The sequence below is a fragment of the Polypterus senegalus genome, chromosome 2 (genome assembly GCF_016835505.1).
Source record: "Polypterus senegalus isolate Bchr_013 chromosome 2, ASM1683550v1, whole genome shotgun sequence".
NCBI classification, from domain to species: Eukaryota; Metazoa; Chordata; class Cladistia; order Polypteriformes; family Polypteridae; genus Polypterus; species Polypterus senegalus.
In genome coordinates, this window is record NC_053155.1 from 165,167,694 (window position 1) to 165,192,829 (window position 25,136).

Here is a 25,136-nt window from a genome sequence, read left to right on the forward strand (position 1 = left end):
ATACAGTTGGCCGGTTCTGAGCGTCAACTGGATGATAACATACATACAACACTGCAAGACAAGCACATCCATTACCCAACCTGCTATATCCTAACTACAGGGTCACAGGTGTCTGCTGGAGCCAATCCCAGCCAACGCAGGGCACCAGCCCACCGCAGAAAACCCACGCAGACACGGGGAGAACATGCAAACTCCACACAAGGAGGACCCAGGAAGCGAACCCAGGTTTATTGTTTGTTAATTTATTTTTATTTTTAAAGTTGCGTTTTTTTAAATGATGTTTTTCTCAAACAATTAAACTAAAAACTTTATTTTCCTCCCGGGCAACGCTGGGTATTTCAGCTAGTATATACAGTATAAAGAGATTGTAATTTTCATGGGTATTGTTACATATGCATTATTTACACTTTTACCTTAAAACTTTTGTAAAAACAATATTTGTCCTTTATTTCCTTCCCCGGACATGGTTAAATCTCTTTCTCATGGGACATAGAACGCTGCTCGCATTGTGAAGGGGGTGGTTTGCTGAATGCATGCTAAGGATTTGCGGTCTGATCAGCTGCTGTCTTGCTGCTACTGCATGTTCTGCTTGTTGCACTTTGCGTCGATCATTTAAAAGCCTGTACAACAGCTGTCCTTTTTGCCACTTTAAGTCTCTGCTGTTCACGTTGTGAAGTGTATCTGCCAAAACCATTCCAACAACTGCTAGGTTAGATGTCTGTTAACTTGTTTTAAATTGTTTGTAAGTCACCGTCTCACGGGTAATGCATCCTAAGGTTGTCAAAGTGTCTCTCCAAGCTGATCAGGTCTCGTTCGCTTCTCTCAACGCCCCGGGAGGCGCGCTACGCTCCTGCAACTTCGCGTCTCTCCTGCTCACGTTGTGAAGGGGGGGAGCTGAACGCATGCTAAAGAGATGCGGACGGATCAGCTACTGGCTTTGTGCTTCTGCTGCCGAGGTGCGTGTTCTACTTGTTGCGCTGCGTGTCAATCATTTAAAAGCCTGTACAGCAGCTGCCCTTCTGTCTCACTGCCTTTTCTCATGAGACATCAAATTGTCTTCCGAGAAGATCACATCTCATCTCCCTACCAAGATTTTTTTTTATAATATATCAAAATATTTTCTTTAAAGCACTGTATGCAATGGTATGATGCACTAACTACCATGGGAGTATTTTTAAATAAAAAATACATTTTAAATTATAAGACATTTGATACAGTGTGAGACTTCTTTTCCCATCACTCCTTGTTCACAAGTAATTTGAAAATCTTAAATGTGAAGTAGAATGTTAATGTTTCAATGACTACATAGCTGATAATACGGTTTAGCTTTATTTTCTATAATTTGATGCTCTAATGAAACAATCCTAACACTTGTTAAACTCTGAAGTCATAGGTTGTCACACACGTGCGCATGGGAGGCAGCTAAAGGGCTTGAGTAAGGGCGGTTCTGAAGCATGCCGGGATGTGGCAGAGTGCACGGACTCTTTTTCTCCCTTTCCTGTAGACCATTCACGGGAGATCCCACCTGGCAGAGCCAATGGAAGAAGACCTTGCTGGCCCCAGCCCCTGTGATGTCACCTCCGGACTCGAACCAATGGCTGAAGACCATGAGCCCGATCCCAATGATCTTACTTCCTGTCTTCCCCTTTAAAAACCTACACCTTTTCCCTAGTCCCTCAGTTCTGTCTTAGACTAAGTTGTGTGCACATCAGTGCAGTATTCCTTTAAATGACTTTTGCAGCCAGGAAACCAAATTATATGGGTGGCTGCCCCAAACCTTTCTATGACTCTGTGTGAGTTTTGTGACAGTGGCATAGTCAGCAGGATGGAGAAGTCCCAGAAGAGAAGGGGACATGACCTGCAATACACCCCGGTGGGAGCATACCAGGGCCGAGTTTTCGGGCAGGTAGGGTGTCCCGTGTTTCGGAGTGACCTGGTGCGAGCTCTGCGCCCAGCATGCTTCACTAGGCAACCTAGGCAGGCCAGGGAGTGTGCGAGAGGGGCTCACAGAGTTGGGCTGCTCCGGAAAGGGGAGGCGAAGAGGGCTGTTTATGCTCTCTCGAAGGAGAGTGCCTGCCTCCCTGTGAAGCCAGAGCTCAGATTTCCACCTAGGGGTGCCCCAGAATGGCAGGTGAATAGATTGAAAACCTGGAGGTTCGACTCAGATCGGCCGACCCTTCAAGAAGCATGGTCCTTATGGGCAAAAGTAGGGCAGTGGCTACGGCCACAGGATAACAAGCCCTCCCAAGTAATAGAGCAGGTGGCCTGCTACCTGTTCCTGACAACACTAACCTATGGCTTCACCCAGCTGGTCTGGGGTAAACAGTTTCGAAATATGGCAGAGCTCATAGAAACACAAAGGATGGCCTCACAATCTGGGAGTACCGGAGTACGTTCCAAAGCCTAGCTCCCCCTGTACAACCCAGAGCTCGTGCCGATGTCTCCGAAGTCGTGGGGGCGCAAACCGCTCGGGAATGAGGAGGGATGCAGGTGGAGAGGGAGTAAGGGTTGGTGTGCTCGGACTAACCCGTTGGCGGTCCCACAAACAGGCCTGGGGCCTCACGTATAACGCCGTGCGTAGAACTCGCACTATAACATGGCGTAAGCACAAAAGCCGAAATGTGTTTACGCACAGAAAAATCCAGATAGAGGAATCTGTGCGTACTCCAACTTCCACGTTCTTCCGCTACATAAATCCCGATCAGCGTGAAAACTAACGCTCGTGCACGCGCATTATGTAACGCCCCAAATCCTCCCAGAATTACGCCTATTTGAATATGCAAATCAATATAAATCGCCCTTAAGCGCAGCCTTCTGTGAAAAGACAATGGGAAAAGCACGGGGGAAAATATAAGAATTTCAGCGAATACCAAGTGGAGGCAAATGAAAAACATATTATTTGTTCAAATAAACCGTGGTATAATCAACAAAAGGAAGTTGATCGAGTGACATAGCGTGTTGGAGAAACTTGAAAGCTCACATTCACAAAACGCACAGTTCCGGAAATAAAAAAGAAGTCACATATCAAAGTCGCCGTGAAAAGCCGAGTTGTAAGCCCACTGTCTGAGTGTCATATGAAAGCTTATTAGGGTACAGAGACAAAAGGCACACAGTGAGGAAAAAGCACGAAATGTCAACTTCAATCTCGACATTTCCACTTTAATCACGTAGTTTATTTTGTCATTAAAGTAGAACATCATAAACTTCATCTTAAAATCGTTTAATTAACCAGTTTCTCAAATCACATCGTAATTAAAGTAGCACGTTAAATGCTTTGTTTTGTATTTGATCTTCTATGTGCTCTATGTGTGTGAATCACTACTTGCTTTTTAAACCGCTCTCTTCCTCCAACTGGACACAGAATCAATTACATTCGTAATATTACAGTTCTCTGAATGACTAAAATACTGAGATGTATACATGATATCATTTTCATGATGATAGGAGTTAAAGCACGTTATTAAACATGTGTTTCACTTGATGAAATAATTTATTGCAGCAGTACAATCAGGGGCGGCTCTAGGCTTGTGGTGGCACTGGGCAGAGGAAGAATTGGTGGCTCCTTCGCCCGTCAGTAAGGTAGCTTATGCACAGTGGATGGCTACGTCCGTTGCGGACACTGCATAGCCGCCTCGTGCTCATGACACAAGCATTTAACTTTTGCCGAAATTTGTCGCTGTGTTTTTAGCTGTGTTGTTATTTTCTCTTTCTGTTTTATATTCAATATATATTGGCGTAACCGTCACTGCAGTCAGTGCTTTTCTTTCCCCAAGTAACCGATCGCCATTACAATCAGCTCTGTAATAGACGTTAAGCCATCTGTAAGCTTAGCGCCGATTCTTCAAAACATTTAAAGAACATTGAAATATCTTCGTAGTACATGTTTAATTATTCTATCCATAACGACACTCCCAGTGAAGAATATAGATTATTTAAATGAAGTTAAAGTTTTATCTGTATAATTTAATAAACATATTTTGCTGAATTTCACCTTATAAATGATATCATTTCTGTTTCTGAACCGCGAGGTCCGTACAGGAAAGGCTTTAAAACATTTTGTAGTGGCTGAGACAGCGTGTCCTTGAAGCTGTATACCGATAATTCCCTTTCCGATCAGCTGCTGCTGTGATTCACACTCCGATACAGTGATATAAATACTCTGAGTGGTGCAGTGAGAGAAATATTGAAAAAGATGATCCGCTGTGGCAACTCCTAACAAGAGGAGCTGAAAGAAGAAGAAGAAGAAGAAGTGAGAGTAACAACGCTAAAGCAGTTATGGTATTTAGAATACTATGGCTGTTCCCTCTACCATTATATTGTTACAAGTTAATTACAATTAGATGCATTACACTGATAAACAATATGCGGTTAGTTTCGGTGTATTTATAAAGCCGCGTCAGGAAAATAAGGTGTAACCACACAGGAACAGTAGCACTGCTTTGACGCTGGGTGCCGCCAGTCTGCAAAACCGAGCGGAGAACTTGCGTACGACAAGGTATGAGGTACAGTGGAAAAGTGCGTGGATTTACGCCAAGTGTAGGTTTTATACATCGCGATTTGAACGTGGAAAAGTTCTTACGCAACGTTTCTGTGCGTACGCACCGTTTATACATGAGGCCCCTGGTGATCGCAAATGGATATAAACTTCTGCTTTATTCGATTCCGGCAGCAACATTTCCATTGTTGCCCGCCGATATTCAATATATATTGAATATAAAACAGAAAGAGACCGCAGCATTGGCTGAAATTTAGGACCAATATAATCTTTGTCCACAGAGAAACCCGCTGGCACAGGTCCGCCACTTGTATCATCAGTTACGGAGGATCAGTTCAGAAATTAGCCGTAGCGGTCCTCCCCAATCCTCCACACCCGGTGATACTAGGGCGAGACTGGTCTAAAATTAAAAGAGGTGAGACACATACCACTCCTGGGATTAACTTGGGCCTCGTTACAGATGGGAATGAGCCATCTCAAGCTGCTTCCACGCTGTGCAATCAGCCTGCAGAGAGAGACGAAGCGGCTTCCCTGAGTGACGTGGCATCTCCCGGGCCATCGTGTGCTGATACGTCATCCACCAGCACCGAGACGAAACAGGAGGAAACCACGCCCCTTGAGGTTGCGCTGGCCCCCTCTCCCTTTTGCAGTTCCAATTTAAAGAGACGCCGGCGTCTTTTAAGAGGGAGCAATGGAATGACGACTCCTTGAAGTTTGCTAAAAATGCAGTGGTCCTTGTCAATGGCCAGCGCACTAACCAGTCGATGCTGCAGGGCCCTCACTTTGTGTTAGACAATGACCTTCTTTACTGAGTAGCAATGCATGTTGGACAGGAGAGACGGCTATTGCTAATTCCGCGGACCTTCTAGCGGCAGGTCTGCGAGTTAGCACACGCCCACCTCCTAGGTGGCCATTTGGGCACCACAAAATCCCTGGAGCGGATCAAGGTCCGTTTCTACTGGCCGTGAATCAACGAGGAGGTTTGTTGCTTTTGCACTTCCTGCCTGGAGTGTCAATTCAGACAAATTCCTAGAAGGAACCGTGCTCCTCTTGTTCCTATACCCCTAGTTGATATTCCCTTCCACAGAATTGGGATCGACATAGTCAGACCTCTAGAGTCCTCAGGCCAAGGACACAAATACATTTTAGTCCTCGTGGATTATGCTACCAAATACCCCGAAGCTGTTCTGTTGTGCTCAGCCACTTCTAAAGCCATCGCACGGGAATTACTAGGGGGTCTTTGCGCACATTGGTATCCCCAAGGAAGTCTTGACGGACCAGCGGACACCTTTCACCTCAGAGACGTTCAAGGAGACTGCCAAGTTATTGAAAATAAAGCATTTAAAAATCGCGGTGTATCATCCTAAAATCGACGGTTTAGTAGAGAGGTTTAATCAAACTCTCAAACAAATGCCGTGTAAGGTGGTCAGCGAGGATGGAAGGAACTGAGATCAGCTCCTCCCCCTCATCCTTTTTGCCTATCGGGAAGTCCCACAAGTCTCCACGGGGTTCTCCCCTTTTGAATTATTGTATGGGCGACAGCCCCGAGGCAAATTAGATATCTTAAAAGAAGGATGGGAAGAACAGGCTCTTCCCTCTACAAACATACTGGAATATATTGCACAATTATGCGATAGATTTGGAAAAATTCGGCCCGTCTTTAAAAGTCACATGGAAGAGGCCCAAGCAGCACAGGCCCAATATTACGACTGCGGTACATTTCTCTGGGAGTTCCACCCGGCAGATCATGTCATGGTCCTAGTGCCTACCTCCCACTCTAAGTTGCTTGCCCATTGGCAAGGCCCCTACGAAGTTAAGGAGAGGAAAGGACTTGTCGACTATTTGGTGAGTCAACCCAATCGTTGACCGAGGGAGCGGGTTTATCATGTGAACCTGCTGAAACCGTGGAAGAACAAGGCTCCCGATCCCTCCTCCGGCCAGCCCCGCTCACTCTTTGCTCACACGGCTAGCCTTAACTTCGGTGCGGATTTAAGTCCCAGACAACGGTGGGAGCTGGAAACAGTTATCCGGTTTGTCCGGGAGGTAGTGAGTGAAAGCCCTGGAAGGACCTCTCTGGTTGAGCACAACATTGTGACAGAGCCCGGGGTTATTGTCCGAGAACGCCTGTATCGTCTTCCCGAGGCAAAAAGGGCTGAAGTGGAGCTTGAGATCAAAGGCATGCTGGAACTAGGTGTGATCGAGGAAAGTCATAGTCCCTGGTCCAGCCCCATTGTGTTGGTGGATAAGCCTGACGGAAGTTGAAGGTTTTGCAATGACTTCCGTTGGCTTAATCAAATCTCCAAATTCGATGCCTACCCAATGCCACGAGTGGACGACCTCCTCAAGAGGCCTGAGCAGGCTCAATATTTGACCACACTGAACATGACAAAGGGGTACAGGCAGGTTCCTTTAGCGGACTCCGCGAAGGCTAAAACCGCGTTTAGCACCCCTAGCGGACACTGGCAGTATCGTGTCCTTCCATTTGGGTTACACGGGGCTCCAGCAACCTTCCAGCATCTGGTGGACAAAGTGCTCCGGCCTCATAACTCATACAGTGTTGCCTACCTGGATGACGTGGTCATCTATTCCAGCACATGGAGGGAACATCTACAGCAGGTCCAAGCAGTATTGCAGACACTGGGGGAGGCTGGACTCTGGATTAATCCCAAGAAATGCTTTTTTGGTTTGAGCGAAGCCAGATATTTAGGCTACCTGGTGGGTTGGGGTACCGTGAGAACACAGTGCTCCAAAGTAGATTCCATTTTGAAATGGCCCCGTCCGCAAACCAAGTGGCAGGTCCAAGCCTTTCTTGGCTTAGCGGGGTACCACCGCTGGTTTGTGCCCCGGTTCTCGGAGAGAGTGGCGCCCTTGACTGATTTGACAAAGAAGAGTGCCCCAAACATTATGGTATGGACTGAGAAGACAGGCGCTGCATTTAGTGACTTGAAGCAGGCCCTTACGTCTGCACCTATTTTGACGGCACCTAACTTTTCTTTGCCTTTCATCCTCCAGATGGACGCTTCAGACACAGGCCTGGGGGCCATGCTGAGCCAAAGCGTCGATGGTGTGGAACACCCTATCATGTTCCTGAGCCGGAAATTGTTGGACCGGGAAACCAGGTATGCAGCTGTGGAACGGGAGGCTTTGGCGATTAAATGGCTGATTACTCAGCTGAGGTACTACCTGCTGGGCCGGGAATTCACTCTGGTCCCGGATCATGCTCCTTTACAGTGGATGGCACTGCACAAGGAGTCAAATCTGCAGGTTACCACATGGTTTCTTGACCTGCAGCCATAGAAGTTTTCGCTCGTTCATCGCCGGGGCTCTCCATGCCAACGCTGATGCTCTTTCTCGCGTTCACGACCTCTTGGTTAGGGTCGCTCAACCCAATGGATCTGGGCTTAGGGGCTTGTCACACACATGCCCATGGGAGGCAGCTAAAGGGCTTGAGTAAGGGCGGTTCTGAAGCATGCCGGGATGCGACAGAATGCACTGACTCTTTTTCTCCCTTTCCTGTAGACCATTCACGGGAGATCTCACCTGGCTCTCTTGACGTCATTTCCGGGACCGAGCCAATGGAAGAAGACCTTGCTGGTCCCGGCCCCTGTGATGTCACGTCCGGACTCGAACCAATGGCTGAAGACCATGATCCCTATGATCTCACTTACTGTCTTCCCCTTTAAAAAGCCTACACCTTTTCCCTAGTCCCTCAGTTCTACCTTGGACTCAGTTGTGTGCACATCAGTGCAGTATTCATTTAAACAACTTTTGCAGCCAGGAAACCAAATTATACGGGTGGCTGCCCCAAACCTTTCTATGACTCTGTGTGAGTTTTGTGACAAGGTACAAATGTTTGTGTCAATTTAATTGGTAAAATTTAAGCTTAAAGAAAAATAGCTGGGATAAGAATATAGAAACTGCTTAGCTTTAAGATTATACATGTTGAGGTAATAATAGATGTATTTTTGGAAGATAATTGTAATAAGTCATTTTAAGATACAATGAGCAGCTTTTCTCCTGCCTGCTAACTGATTTGTCCTGTTAGGGAATGTTTCATTCTTTAATAAGAAGTTAAATTTCTACCACATTCTCCAATAAATGTATATGCTGAGTGTGGCAAGATATTTATCATATTAAATAATAAAAGGGCAACAAGGTTCCAGTCATACAAAGTTACTTCATATTGACTGAGGAGCTCAACTGCTTTTTGCGTGTTTTGAGACACATGGGACAGAAGCTGTAATGGCACCCGAAATACGGATCAATAGCTATATATTTAATGTCCAAACACAGGTGGTGTTCAATTACGTGAATATATGGAAGGCTGTTGGCCTGGGAGAGGGGATCAGTAACTGTGCTGACTAGCTGGAAGTCTTCATTAATATTTTCAATCTCTCTCTCAAGTTGTCTATCATTTCTTTTTGTATAAAGACAAACACAATTAATAACTAGAGACCTGTGGAACTTACCTCCACTATTACAAAGTGATTTGAAAGACTTAAGTCCATTCTCCCACCCACTTTGGGCAAACACCAGTATGACTAAAAAGAGTAAATAAATCTACAGAAAATGTTGTCGCTAATACTCCCCTTACTGTGCTGAACCATCTAGAGCAGAGGAGGTCAAAAGTAAGGATGCTCCTCATTGATTACAGTTCAGCATTCAATACAGGTTGATCACTAAATTTCTCAACCAGGGTTTCAGCCAACCCAGATGTATGTTGAACAAGGATTTTCTGACAATCTGCCAACAAACAGTTAGACTGGGCTGTCATTTGCCTCCCAGCCTGACTGCACTGGGATCCCTCAAGGCTCTGCGCTTAGTACACTCCTTTATTCTGAGGATTGCTACATAAGATGTCAGTCACCCTTTCGGAATCCTGGCATGATTCTGGACTCCTCACTTTCATTCATTGAATATATTTCTTCAGTGATCCAATCATGTTTGTTCTTTCTTCATAATACCCAGAGGGATCTGACCTTTCCTCACTAATTATGAAAGGTATATCCTTGTTCAGGCACAAGTTCTGTTTCAACTGTTATCCGACCTGTCCAGCTCCAACAGAATGCTATTTGTGCCTAACATGTCCCAATCTCGGGGTCTAATATAGTTCTATAAGGTTCCCAATTGCATGAAGCCCTGGTTTGCTGCGCCGGCAAGTTGGGCAACACCCTCTTGGTCATGGAGGTAAACGGTTGGCTCATTTAATCTTCCAAAGTCTGCTGTGATTGGGCACCCAAACACTGCAAGATTTCATTTTAGTGGTTCGATATGGACATCCCCCTTTCATCATCCTTCTGCAACTGGTCAATTCAGCTTTGGGTTCTAATCCTGCAAGGTCTGATTGGTGCTTTTGGTTTTTTCCAAATTCCACACCTTACCCCAGGATTTAAGGTTGCTACATCCATTTATGTTCCATTTATGTTAAAGTGTCACAATTCAATAAGAACTTGCAGTGAAATATATACTGAAAAATTTAACACAATCAATCTAATCACTGAAAATAAGTATAAATTTTAGTGTAACTTAATATAAACCATGTCTGGCAGGTGTTAATAATAGTACAGTCTTGGCTGCAGTAATTATAGTATTGGTTATAAAAATGCAGCATTTCCTGTTCAGTCTTGAAATGGACAGTGCTCATGGAGATAAACTTATAATGTTTGCCTTTGTAATAATAGTAATGCAGTATTACCGGTTTAGTCTTGAAAAAATGGATGGTGCTGCTGAAGAAAAATATTTAATATTAACCATTTTTACTTTATGTAAAGTATGTAGGTGATAAAGTAATAGTAACAGTATTAAAATATATTAATAATAATAAAGTATTAGCTACTTTATCACATAAAGGTGATTTTAGGGTGATATTAATGACAATAGCAATGCCATGTTACTTTGAGAACTACTGAATATTTGGTCAGTGTCACTGCATCTAAGTGGTGGGATTCCCTCTTTTTTTCCTTCCCTCCAATTTTTTTTTATGCTTACATACAACAAGTTGGCAATTGTCTTTTTTGCCACACTGTGCCCTCCTGTAGTTGTTTTTTCAACTTGCCCTAGCTGTTTTATGTGAATGCCTGCTTGTGTGCACAGTATAACAATCTCTGTATTTACCGAATATGAATTTACGACCCAGAGTTCCAACCCAAGCCCAGGTATTCCAGCAATATCTGCTGGACACCTCTGGACCATTCACAGTGAAGAGGCCTGACTTGGTGAGGTAGCAGGCCAGAGGTCGCTTGCAGGCTGTGACCCCGGAAACTGCTGGTGTGCAGTGAGAGTTAGCTCCAGTTTGGACAGTACCAGGGCCAAACTTCCAAATGGTTGCCGAGTTGTTCAAGTGGGGAGAGCGAAGGTGGCCAGGTCTCTCTCCGACAACCCAGCCCCATGCGCAAGAACACCTTGGAGACTCTTTCCCAAGGTGCAGATGGCTATTCTTTGGTAATGGGTAAGAGACAGTTCTGTCCCCAGCCCCCAGAATTGAGGCAAGAAGCTTGTCTGATCAAAACTTACATGTATCTGACATTTAAGACACTCTATGACACCACAGTCAAGAACTTGAAGAGGCGAGTGGCTTTCCTAGGGGGGGATGTTTTTGGACTGGTATCCTGTAGAGCTTTTGTGCCCTGACAGTTACATCAAGTGAATTCAGCAGCAGACACCCAAAGCTGGGTCCAGAATGCAGGAGCTCCAACTGTACATGAAGCACAGAGACCAGGTGAGAGAAGGCAGCTTCTTCTTCTACTCCTTTCCCAACACCTGCCTCACAGACTCCCCCAAGGACTTCATGCCATTAGCCAGCCAAGAGTTGTATGCAAGTGATTAAGCAAAAAGTTGTGCCACACACCAGTGGCTTTTTTTCCCTTTTCTATATCTTTGTTTCAAATCTCTATTCTCCAAACAGCCTTGCCATAATGCAGTGATGGATTTCTCAAAACAGTAAGACAATCCATATCCTAGCACCATGTTTCATTTGGCACGATTAACTGTGCACAATTCACTGCTATGACACCACAATAGTGTGTGGTGTCAGAGTAGCTTGTTCCTGTGCGTCTGCATGCAAATCTCACCGGTCATGTACACTATGGCATGCTTGGCAATCTTTACAAACCCGATATTTTAGGCATGGGCTAATCCAACAACTCATAATTCATGAACAGTGTCCTCAGCCAGGAATGAGGGGAGTACAAAGCAAGGTCACAATTCTTTGAATGGCACAGCACTGGGAGATTTGACAGGGTCTTCAACCTTATGCTTTTCCTTTTTCTATATTCAAACCACCAAGGGCTGATGGAGTTCCCTGCCCAGAGGACAGTAGGAATGGCTGGGCTAGGACCTGTTCACTAGGAACAAGGCATCCACAATCTAACATTAACAACCTTCACCTCCAGCCCCTGGCATCATTCAGGACTTCCTTTCAGTGATCGTTCCACCATTGCTGGTAACACTGGTGCCCAACACTGCTGTCAATCTACATCAGAGGGTGCCCTCACGACTCAAGGAGACCAATGCCTAGATCACCTCTGTTTTTGGCTATTTTCTCACGATGGAGTCTTTCCCACTAGCTTCTGGGCTACCTCGCTGACCATTTTCTGCCTTCCTTCCCTCCCTAGATGACCAAGAAACTCTATGGTACTAATGTGAGGACAGTGACCTGGGTGACAAATGTGGGCAGGGTGCTCATCAGAATACTCACTGCTGCTGTAGTCACTGGATTGCTTCCAATGGCTGCCATTATGAGTGGGACTAGCTAGCAATCTGTAGTCACTCTACAACCTCTTCATGGCACATGGGAGGAGGGGGACGTCACCCAACTATGACAGGCCAAGAGCGCCAAAGCAGGGATGGGAGTATTTGCTCAAAGTGCTGGCCAGGTACAGATGCAGAGGGCCTTCAAGGATTTATAAAAACATAAGTGTGTATACTTTTATATTTATTTTTATATATAAACACACATACACACACACACACAAAGGGATGGGCAAAAGTAGGTTTATGGTTGCGAGTATGCTAAACTCAGAGCTTATGCTTTCCCTATGGGATCACTTTGAAGAACCACTCTTGCACAGAGTGTATAAAATAATATCAAGTCGATACTACTACTAACCTACTCTAAAACATTACTTGATAATTAACTCCATGTGTCTGTGGTTAAACTTAGGATATTGTCATAGAAATCAACATCTTAATTAAAGAAAGAAACTTATCCTGTCTGATAAAACCTTCTGGTCAGTAATCTGGCAAGAGAAAAGATGTTCATTTGTCATTTATTACTGTTCAGCTAATGCTTGAACAGGCAGCATTCTTCTACAGCGTGCTCCTTGGGACTGATAAAGCCTTTGAGATTTTTTTGTATCCATCTCCTGTCTTATATCTGTCCGCAGCTCTAATGCGGAGAACTTTTGAAAGTGGCTTGCAACCCATAGTCAGTTATTTGCTGTCAGTTGCAATACCAAGCAAGGAAGTGTTCCAGGAACAGCTGTTTTTATGCTTCACTAATCACACTGATTATAATTGATCACAGGTGGAAGCCAGTAACCATGGTCTGCAATAGAAATGGTGGTTACGTACACCTGATTGAGTTTACAAATATTGTTTTTTGGTAGGGATCCTTTATTAATCTCAGTATTTCTTGTTTTTTATTTTTTTAAATTCTTCTGAACTGTAGCTGTGATATCTTTCACTTGGCTGCTATAGATTGCACTGAGTACGTAAAACCAGAAAAATACTGATTTGTGTGTTTTAATTTATTTTTAATTTATTTTCATTTTTGCTGTAAATATTATGAAGGGGGCAATTCTTTTCTATACCCACTGTATGTACAATAAACCAAGCTTAGTGTGTTCCAGTAGATTGTTTTACTTATGTTTAGTGTTGGTGATGGACAACATAACCCCCACACCTTGATGGAGGCGCACATTTTTGCTTGAAAGCAGTTAAAAAATAAATTATTCCCAAAAAGTCCAAAATCACCCATGCAGCATGTTCCCAATACACTGTACAAAGAAGAATACATGAAATATGATATAAAATGAGCAAATAAAACAAATTAAACTAAAACAACATCAATTTTAAAGGAATAAAAACTAATAAAATTGGAATAAAATAACATTAAAAGATACGTCAACATAGGAATAATATGGGGCATTTCAAGGATGACAGACCAAACTGAAATCAAAGACACATTGTAATAAAGGAGGTAAAGGTAGATTTTAAGTCTTGGTTTAAAAGTCTCAATTGAGTGTGTTTCTCTTACACATATTGGCAGGACAATTCCAAAGATGAGGTACACAATAGACAAATGCTCTTTGACCAACTGATTTTTTTCTTAACTGAGGGAATGGCCAAAACGCCAACAGTAAGAAAGCAAAGAGGATGTACCGGAGTGTATGGCATAATTAGCTCAGCTAAGTAAGGTGGTGCAAGTCCATGCAAGGCCTTATATTTTAAAAGAATTACTTTAAAAATCAGCTCTAGCATTAAACTGGTAAACAGTGAAGGGAAGCTGGAACAGGTGTTATGTGCTCAAATGTTTTAATTTTTGTATAGATTCTAGCTACAGCATACTAAACAAGCTGAAGACTTCTAGTGGCAAAACTAGGAAGACTGGAGAAAAGGGAATTACAGTAATCAAGTCTAGAAAAAAACAAATGCATGTATCAATATTTCAGCACCACGCAGAGATAGAATAGATTGGATTCTTGCAATATTACAAAGATGAAAAAAATGCTACCTTAGTACTAGCTTTGATGAGACTGAAGTGTGAGACGATTATCAAAAATGACCCTAAATTTTTTAACGATTGAAATTTCACAGAGAGAACAGCCATTAACACTCAAGTTTTCACACAGATATCTATATTTGGATGGTCTAACAATTAATAATTTTGTTTTATCAGCATTTATGAGCAAAAAGTTCATATTCATCCATCCATTTTCCAACCCGCTGAATCCAAACACAGGGTCATGGGGATCTGCTGGAGCCAATCCCAGCCTGCACAGGGCACAAGGCAGGAACCAATCCTGGGCAGGGTGCCAACCCCCTGCAGGACACACACAAACACACCCACACACCAAGCACACACTTTTCGAATCACCAATCCACCAGACCGGCATGTCTTTGAACTGTGGGAGGAAACTGGAGCGCCCGGAGGAACCCACGCAGACACAGGGAGAACATGCAAACTCCACGCAGGGAGGACCCGGGAAGTGAACCCAAGTCTCCTAACTGCGAGGCAGCAGCACTACCACTGCACCACCGAGTCGCATGTTCATATTCATCCATTTTTTAATTTCCAACAGACATGCCTCTAAATTTAGCAGTTGGGAAAGGTAATTTGAATATACAGGTATATACGAGGGGAGACACAAAAATAACCGGATTGGTTAAAAAAAAGACAAAATTATTGATGAATTACAGCATTTTAAACATTGTCAACTTCTATATACTCCACCTCCCAATCTCTACACCGCTCCATACATATTTTCCATTGATTGAAACAGTGCTGGAAGTCTTCTTGCTTGAGGCTCTTCAACAGGCTTGCCATTTCTGTCTTCACTTCATCCACTGAAGAAAAATGTGTTCCCTTCAGGTCACTTTTGATTTTCGGGAGCAAGTAAAAATCACAAGGAGCTAAATCGGGCGAATAGGGAGGACAGAGGACAGGAATGTTTTCATCAGTCAAAAACTGTTTCACGGAAAAAGGATTGTGCGCGGGAGCATTGTCTTGGTGAAGCATCTAAACCCCCTCTTGACCTGGGCATTGAACGTCTTCCACATTTTCTTCTCCTTCCTTGAAACGTTTGTGCCACTCAAAAACTTGTGTGCGAGACAAACTGTTATCACTGTACGCTGTTTTAATCATTTAATGAGGTTCTGGGGCCGTTTTGTTCAATTTCACGAGAAATCTGATGTTGATTTGCTTTTCGATTTTTTTCACCCAAAATTACAGAGGTAGCTCATGTAGCGATAGTTTTGCAAATACTGACTGGGCTATTCACGGGATATACCTAGCCGCTCAGCGGTTTGAGAGGGCGTGTAGAAGGGGGTTAAACCGTCATATGAAAAAGTCTGTGAACCCCTCTTAATTCTTTGGATTTTTGTTTATCTTTCAAAATAGCAACTTCCTTTTAATATATGATATGCCTTATGGAAACAGTAGTATTTCAGAAGTGACATTAAGTTTATTGGAAATATGCAATATGCATCATAACAAAATTAGACAGGTGCATAAATTTGGGCACCCCAACAGAGATATTACATCAATACTTAGTTGAGCCTCCTTTTGCAAATATAACAGCCTCTAGACGTCTCCTACAACCTTTGATGAGTGTCCGGATTCTGGATGGAGGTATTTTTGACCATTCTCCCATACAAGATCTTTCCAGTTCAGTTAAATTTAATGGCTGGCGAGCATGGACTGCCTGCTTCAAATCATCCCATAGATTTTCAATGATATTCAAGTCAGGGGACTGTGACGGCCAATCCAGAATATTGTACTTCTCCCTCTGCGTGAATGCCTTTGTAGATTTCAAACTGGGTTTTGGGTTATTGTCTTGGTGGAGTATCCAACCCCTGTGTAACTTCAACTTTATGACTGATGTGTGATCATCCTCCTGAAGAATTTGTTGATATTGGGTTGAATTCAATCGACCCTCGACTAACAACGGCCCCAGTCCCCAAAATAGCCACACAGCATGATGGAACCTCCACCAAATTTGACAGTAGGTAGCAGGTGTTTTTCTTGGAATGTGGTGTTCTTATTCCACCATGCAAAGCACTTTTTGTTATGACCAAATGACTCAATTTTTGTCTCATCAGTCCAAAGCACTTTGTTCCAAAATTAATTTGGCTTGTCTAAATGAGCATTTGCATACAACAAGTGACTCTGTTTGCAAAAAGGGCTTCTTTCTCATCACCCTGCCATACAAGTTCAAATTACGCTAAATTGTAGAACGATGTAAAGATACACCATCTGCAGCAAGATGTTCTTGCAGGTCTTTGGATGTGATCTGTGGGTTGTCTGTAACCATTCTCACAATCCTGCGCATATGCCGCTCCTTTATTTTTCTTGGCCTGCCAGACCTGGGTTTAACAGCAACTGTGCCTGTGGCCTTCCATTTCCTGATTATATTCCTTACAGTTGAAACTAACAGTTTAAACCTCTCAGGTAGCTTTTTGTAGCCTTCCCCTAAACCATGATACTGAATAATCTTTGTTTTCAGATCTTTTGAGAGTTGCTTTGACGATCCCATGCTGTCACTCTTTAGAAGAGAGTCAAAGGAAACAACTTGCAATTGACCACCTTAAATACCTTTTCTCATGATTGGACACACCTGTCTATGAAGTTCAAGGCTTAATGAGCTAATCCAACCAATTTGGTGTAGCAAGTAATCAGTATTGAGCAGTTACATGCATTCAAATCAGCAAAATTACAAGGGTACCCAAATTTTTGCACAGCCAGTTTTTCACATTTGATTTAATTTCATACAATTAAATACTGCTTCACTAAAAATCTTTGTTCAGAAACTACCCCAGTACTCAGATATTCCTAGGAAATGAAAGACATACTACTGTTATCTTTTTTGCTGAAAGCAGAGCAAATTATTATGCAGGCTGAGAGGGGTTCCTAAACTTTTTCATACGACTATACTACAATTCATGTTTGGCCAGTCTCCAGATAGCTTTACAGGAAAGCCCCAAGCCCAGTTGGGTTATTTTTGTGTCTCACCACGGAGTGGTGGCTCTGAGGCTAGGGATCTGCATTGGCAATTAGAAGGTTGCCGGTTCGAATCCCATAAATGCCAAAAGGGACTCTGCTCTGTAGGGCCCTTGAGCAAGCCCCTTAACCTGCAATTGCTGAGCGCTCTGAGTGGTGAGAAAAGCGCTATATAAATGCAAAGAATTATTATTATTATTATATATAGTTGTGTATATAAATAAAATAAAAATTATAACCTTATTAATAAATGTCACCAAGGGGAAGCATATAGATGGAAAAAAGCATGGGGCCAAGAACGGATCCCTGGGGTACAAACTTTACTTCAGAAAATTCATTGTTGTAACTTACGCATTGTGATCAGTTTGATAAATAAGAATAAAACCATGAAAATTACCGTCCCCTGGATGCCAATAGGTTTCTCCAAGGGGCTTAAAAGTATGCCATGGCTACGGTGTCAAAAGCAGAATTTAACTCAAGTAGTAGCAACACTGACATCAAAATCAAAACAACAGTAATCAGCAGATCATTGATTATTCTTGTCAAAGCAGTTACTGTAGAATGACGGGACTAAAAGCCATATGGAAATTTGTCAAAGATTCTCACACAAGTAGGCATTAAGTTGATCAGCAACAGCCCTTTCAAGTAATTTAGACATAAAAGAAAGATTGTAAATTGGTCGATATTTAAAATCATTGGATCCAAGCTAGGTTTTTTAAGCAATGGCTTAATAATGGCAGTTTTAAAAGCAGAGGGCACAGAACTAATGGATAGTGACTTACTGATAATATTCAAACTAGGACCAATTAAAACAGGAGACAGTTCCTTAAAATGATATAATTGTATTGGGACAAATACTCAGGTTGTAGATTTGGAAGCAGTTATCAGGTTAGACAAAACCTTAGGGGAAACGAATTCAAATTGTGAAAAACTACAAGAGGTCTGAGCCACAGTGTCTATATTCATGTAAGTGCTGGAGGAGTCACAGCCATCATTCTGAGAGGAATGTAAACCATTGATTTTAACTCTAACCAAGTCAACCTAATTTAAGAAAAATCTCAGAAATATCATCAGCATTGAACGGAGAGCTATGTGGAGGAGTATTCTATGTGAGCTTGATAACTGTATCAAACAAAAGTTGCAGATTATTTCGATTAATGTTAATCAGATCAGAGAAATATGCTGTTGAAAGTGCTCAATAATTTTTAAAACTTTTTACCCAGGCAAGATGAAAACCCTCTCACTTTGTCATAAAACACCTGCGCTCAAGGTTTCTGCAAGTCTGTTTGAGTTCATGGATGTCATCCCAAAACAATGGTGCGCATTTCATCCAGGTACATTTTCTTGTTATTTGAGAAGAAACAGAATCAAAAGATTTAAGGAATACACTATTTAGATTATCTGCAATATTATCAAGGGAATTATATTTTTTGCTACAAGATCATATATATAAGATCAAGTATATCTGGTATTTGTTCATTCAATGAGACCTAGCATTACTGTCAATATGGGAATAAGTATATGTACCAGGCTCAGGACACTTAATAGGAGTACAAAAAGATCATTGAAAAAAGACACAGAAATGAGCAGAAACTGGAACTGATGAAACATCAATGTCAATTCCAGTTGTGAATATTAGGTATTTAAAGTTATTTAGTGAAGTATTTTTAAGGTAAATGGTTCTAGCAACTTACCGTTGTTATCGGAGTTTTCAATGCATTAAGAAAAGTACTTGTGATCATACCTTTTTTAGACATTCTTACTAGATTTGCCAGAGTATGCACAGATGTTTGCCATTCAAGTGAATGTTATTTATATATATGTAATATATATATACTGCTCAAAAAATTAAAGGAACACTTTTTAATCAGAGTATAGCATTAAGTCAATGAAACTTCTGGGATATTGATTTGGTCAGTTAAGTAGCACAGGGGGTTGTTAATCAGTTTCATCTGCTTTGCTGTTAATGAAATTAACAACAGGTGCACTAGAGGGGCAACAATGAGATGACCCCCAAAACAGGAATGGTTTAACAGGTGGATGCCACTGACATTTTTCCCCCCTCATCTTTTCTGACTGTTTTTTTCACTAGTTTTGCATTTCGCTATGGTCAGTGTAACTACTGGTAGCATGAGGTGAAACCTGGACCCTACAGAGGTTGCACAGGAAATCCAACCTCTCCAGGATGGCACATCAATGTGCGTCATTGCCAGAAGGTTTGCAGTGTCTCCCAGGAGACAGGCAGTTAAGTCTAGGAGAGCTGGACAGGACAGAAGGTCCTTAACCCATCAGCAGGACTGGTATCTGCTCCTTTGGACAAGGACAAACAGGATGAGCATTTCCAGAGCTCTACAAAATGACCTCCAGCAGGCCACTGGTGTGAATGTCTCTGACCAAACAATCAGAAACAGACTTATTGAGGGTGGTCTGAGGGCCCAACATCCTCTAGTGGGCCCTGTGCTCACAACCCAGTGCAGTGGAGCTCGATCGGCATTTACCATAGAATACCAGAATTGTCAGGTCCACCAATGGCACCCTGTGTTTTTCACAGATGAGAGCAGGTTCACCCTGAGCACATGTGACAGACGTTGAAGGGTCTGCAGAAGCCATGGAGAATGTTATGCTGCCTGTAACATCATTCGGCATGACCAGTTTGGTGGTGGATCAGTGATGGTCTGGGGAGGCATATCCATGGAGGGACGCACAGACTTCTACAAGCTAGACAAAGACACCTTGACTGCCATTAGGTATCAGGATGAAATCCTTGGACCCATTGTCAGACCCTACGCTGGTGCAGTAGGTCCTGGTTTCCTCCTAATGCACGACAATGCCCGGCCTCATGTGGGAAGAGTATGCAGGCAGTACCTGGAGGATGAAGGAATTGAAACAATTGAATGGCCTTCAAGATCCCCTGACTTAAACCCAATAGAACATCTGTGGGACATTATGTTTCGATCCATTAGGCGCCGCCAGGTTGCTCCTCAGACTGTACAACAGCTCAGGGATGCCCTCATACAGATCTGGGAGGAAATGCCACAAGACACCATCCGTTGTCTCATTAGGAGCATGCCCGACGCTTGTCAAGCATGCATACAAGCTCGTGGGGCCACACAAGATACTGAAAAGCATTTTGAGTAGCAGAAATTAAGTTTTTGAAAAAATGGACTAGCCTGCCACATCTTCGTTTCACTCTGATTTTAGGGTGTCTACACAATTGAGCCCTCTGTAGGCAGAAAACTTTTATTTCCATTAAAAGACCTGGCATCCTTTTGTTCCTAAGACATTGCCCTGTCGTTATTTGTATAGATATCCAACTTCATATTGAGATCTGATGTATCTAATGTGTTTCTTTAAAGTGTTCCTTTAATTCCTAATTATCCTTTAGGTGAGTGTATATATATATATATATATATATATATATATATATATATATATATATATATATTTTTTTTTAAATTAATTTTATTGTAATCATTCCATACAAATCAATCAATTTTTACAAAAAGTAGGATTGAGAACAAGTTGACCCCACCCCTGAGAGAGACAGCATGGCCAACGGAGTAAAACTTAAGGCTTGTAAACATACCTAAATTGATAAGTTTGATGAGCCAATAGAGATGAATGGAGAAGAAAAAGAAATGCAGAAATAATTGCTTCCTCTGCGCTTTAGGAGCTTATTCTAAAATTTTACTGATTAGATCCTGCCATGTTTTGAAAAAAATCTGTACAGAACCTCTGAGTATTTGATTTTTTCCAATTTCAAACAGTATATAATATCGGTTTCCCACTGACTTAAAAGAGGAGAGGTAGGATTCTTCCAGTTTAGCAAAATATATCTGCATGCAAAAAGTGTAGTGAATGCAATCACAGTTTGTTTGTCCTTCTACACTTTAAACACATCTGGAAGAACCCCAAACACAGTGATTAATGGGTTAGGAGGGATTGTGACACCGAGGCTGTCTGAAAGGTAATTAAAAATTTTGGTCCAGAATGATGTTAATTTGGTGCAGGACCAAAACATGTGACCCAGTGAGGGTGGGACTTGATTGCAGCATTTGCAGGTTGGATCTTGCCCTGGAAACATTTTGGAGAGTTTTAGGCAAGATAGATGTGCTTGATATATCATTTTCAGTTGAATAATTGCATGCTTTGCGCATATGGAGCTCGAGTGAATTCTCTGCATTGCTACTTTCCACTCCTTTTCTGATATATTGATTAAGAGATCTTTTTACCAGTGTCCTCTTGGATCTTTGAAAGGGAGAGACTGTAAAATAATTTTATATATTGCAGAGATGGTGTCTGAGTCCTTGAAATTGAGCAATATTTTTTCAGCATGGACGATCGGGCAAGTTCTGTTTAACAAAGTTCCTAATTTGAAGATAGTGAAAGAAATGTGTAGCTGGAATGTTAAATTTGGAATGTAATTGTTCATAGGATGCAAAGATGTTGTCTATATAAAGATCTCTAAGCAAGTTAATCCCAATTTTTTTCCAGATATTAAAAACTGCATATGTTTGTGAAGGTTGAAAGAGGTGGTTCTCTTGCAGAGGTGCCATCTCCAACTTAAAATGCTTTCTACATTGGTTCCATATTCTGAGTGAGTGAAGCACAATTTGTTATTAGTATACTGCCAATAACTTGCATTTATTAGGGCACAGAGCAGGGAATATAAAGAAGTACTGCAGGATTTTACTTCTATTGTGGACCAGGCCTGTGTATGTTCATCTATTTGTGTCCAGGTTTTATAGCTTGTATGTTTGCTGCCCACGTAATAAAACTGAAAGTTAGGTAGAGTCATGCCACCTTCTTCCTTTGGTCTTTGTAGGGTCGCTCTTTGGATACGTGGATGTTTTGAGTACCAAATAAATGAGGTTATTGTTGAATCTAATTGCTTAAAAAATTATTTATTGATGTATATTGGAATGTTTTGAAATAAAAAAAGAAGTTTAGGAAGAATATTCATCTTAACAGTGTTAATTCTTCCAGCTAGAGTGAGATGAAGGGTTGACCATCTATGCAAGTCTTGCTTCATTTTTTCCATGCAAATGCAAATTTTGTTGATAAAGAGCTTTATGTTTACTTGTGATGTTTACCCCTAGGTATTTAAACTGTTTAGCAATGATAAAAGGTAGGGTGTCTAATCTAATATTATATGCTTGAGAATTCACTGGAAAGAGTACACTTTTATTCAGATTAATTCTGTGACCAGAGATCTTTTGAAATTTTGTGAGTGCTGTTATGACTGCAGGCACAGAATTTTGTTGGTCTGATATACCATAGATCCCGTTATATAAGCCGAGAATTTCGTCCTAGATTTTTGGCTTGGAGTTTGGGGGTCGGTTTATACAACGAGTATCGTTTCAGATTCAAGATTTCCAGCGCAATGCCGGTTTTGCAGATGAATACGGAAGTAAATAATGACGAAACCACAGAGCCATCTTTCAGATGAAGAAGTAACTTTGCATGCCGGTACTTTAAATTAAATAAAGAATTTATTCAAAAAAGTGTTTTAGTTGTTGATATTTTTAATAAAATTTATAATAAATTATCGGGAAATTTAAAATGAAATTTTTTGTTTTGATTTACGATCGACATCTTGTGTTACTTAAACGGATGCGTCACGTGTATCCGCTTAGCGATTGTAAACAAACAACCGAAAGCATTAGTAGCGTCAGTCGGAGCCCAGATACATGTGTTTGTGGATGTAATTGCAGTGATTTACCTATATATATAATTCATTAAGACCATGCAAGCAAGACACATAATTGCTAAGGAAGGAAGAGAAGGTAAAAGTAAGCGATCGCAATCGAAACTAAGATGGACATTGTGTGAAAATATCTCCTCCCTTACTGCAGCCCAAAGATATCAAATTAAATGGTGAGTACAGTATGAAATTGTTTCTAGAATAGAATGCCTTTTATTGTCACTATACACAGCTACAATGAGATTAAAAGCAGCTCCTTCAGTGCAGAAAAAAGTTCTGTATAGGGCTTGTATGGTTGTTTTTAGCTTTAGCATAACGCCGGATCTGCGGCCCCGCTTCTGCTTTCTTTCCCTCCTCCGTCTGTGTTGTCTCCTAGACCCAACAATAATCCACGGAGAGCCCGCTGGTCTCGCTATGTTGTCTGGGATGTTGTGCGTGTGATGAAAAACACTCAAAACAGATGTCTGGCTCTGGACACCGATGTCTATAAGGTTCTGAATGGTGTAGCGGATGTTCGCCAAACCGATCGTGCACAAACAAGGACAAAAAAAGTACAAAACAACAAAAAGTGCACTGAAAAGGAGAGCCCTGAGCGCTGCGACTATGCGTGCCGCCATGCTCCTAGCTTAATCGAAGTAGGCTAGGCACTTTTTATAACTTTTTGGTTAGTACATTAGAAAACTTATTGGTGTTTTGGTAAATTATGCACATTATATTATATATCAAAAATGCCGGCAGTCTCAAATTCTCGCCGATAAACATTATAAATATACCCGAAGAGACACTTTTAAGGAAATTTTGAAAATTTTGCTTGGAGAAGGGGGTCGGCTTAAATAACGGTCATCGGCAAATACATGTAATTTAGTAGGTAGAGAAGGGGTTTGGCTAATATACCAGGTCGGCCTGTATTCCGGGATCTATGGTATACAATACCAAATTATCTGCATATAGAGAAATTTTCTGTTCCAGTCCTTCTCTGATAATCCCCTTTATCTGATCTGTATTACGACAGTGAACCGCCAGTGGTTCAATCGCGATTGCAAATAACAGTGGTGATAAGGGGCATCCTTGTCTGGTACCAAGTTCTAGTTTAAAGTAGTCTGAACAAATGTTGTTGATACAAATTGAAGCTTCTGGATTGGTATACAGTAGTTTGATCCATGCACAATTGTTCGGGCCAAACCCAAATTTCTCCAATGTAGCAAAAAGTTATTTCCATTCAATCATGTCAAATGCTTTTTCTGCATCCAATGATATTATTTCTGGGGTGTTTAATGTAATATGCTCACCAACAAAGTCAAACAGGCGTCGAAGATTGGGAGATAAGTATCGACCCTTGATAAATCCAGTTTGATTTTGTGATATTACCAAAGGGAGCACTTTCTCCATCCTTCTAGCTATGATTTTTGAGAGTATCTTAACGTCGTTATTCAAAAGTGAAATTGGTCTGTATGATGTACATTGTAATAAGTCCTTATTGAGTGTGTGCGGCATAGTGACTTTAGCTCCAAGAACAGAGGTGCATGGTCGGAAATAACAATAGCATTTTATTTGCAAGATTTAATTGTAGGCAAGAAATTATTATCTATAAAGAAATAATCAGTTCTTGAGTAGCAATGATGTAATGGTGAGTAGAAAGAATATGTTTTTGAGTTTGGGTTTAAAAACCTCCAGGGGTCTGATAAGTTGTGATCAGTTATAAACTTTGTAATTATCTTTGCAGTGTTAGATGTCGTCCACCCTGTGATAGAAGTCCTATCTAAAAAGTGGATTTAGAACACAATTAAAGTCCCCAGTCATTATAATTTTATGAGTGTTCCTTATCATCGACATTAGCTAAATAAGCATTTATCAAAATCATTTTACAGTTAGATAAGTTGCCCATGACCATCACATATCTCCCTTCAGAATCCAGTACTACATCTGATGCTACAAATGAGACTGTTCTATCTATGAGAATTCCCACACCTCTAGTTTTCTTTGTAAAGCTAGAATGGAACATTTGGCCAGTCCAGTCCTTTTGCAGCTGAAACTGATCCTTGCTTAGTAAGTGGGTCTCCTGTAAAATACTATTTTAGCATTTAAATCTGTTAGGTGAGAGGATACTTTCTTTCTCTTTAATTCGTGATTCGGGCCTTTAACATTCCAGCTCACAAAGTTAACTGTCCCATCATGGAGACATTGATTCTGAATTTTTGATGTCAGTTTATAGTCTTAAC

At 41.7% G+C, this 25,136-nt stretch overlaps 1 protein-coding gene across 2 annotated transcripts in view; it reads right to left on the reverse strand.

Annotated features, from left to right (window-relative positions):
* The window catches only part of slc46a3 (solute carrier family 46 member 3), an 81,053-nt gene that overhangs the window by 31,515 nt on the left and 24,402 nt on the right, over nt 1–25,136 (reverse strand). The gene's annotated exons all lie outside the window — the stretch shown is intronic.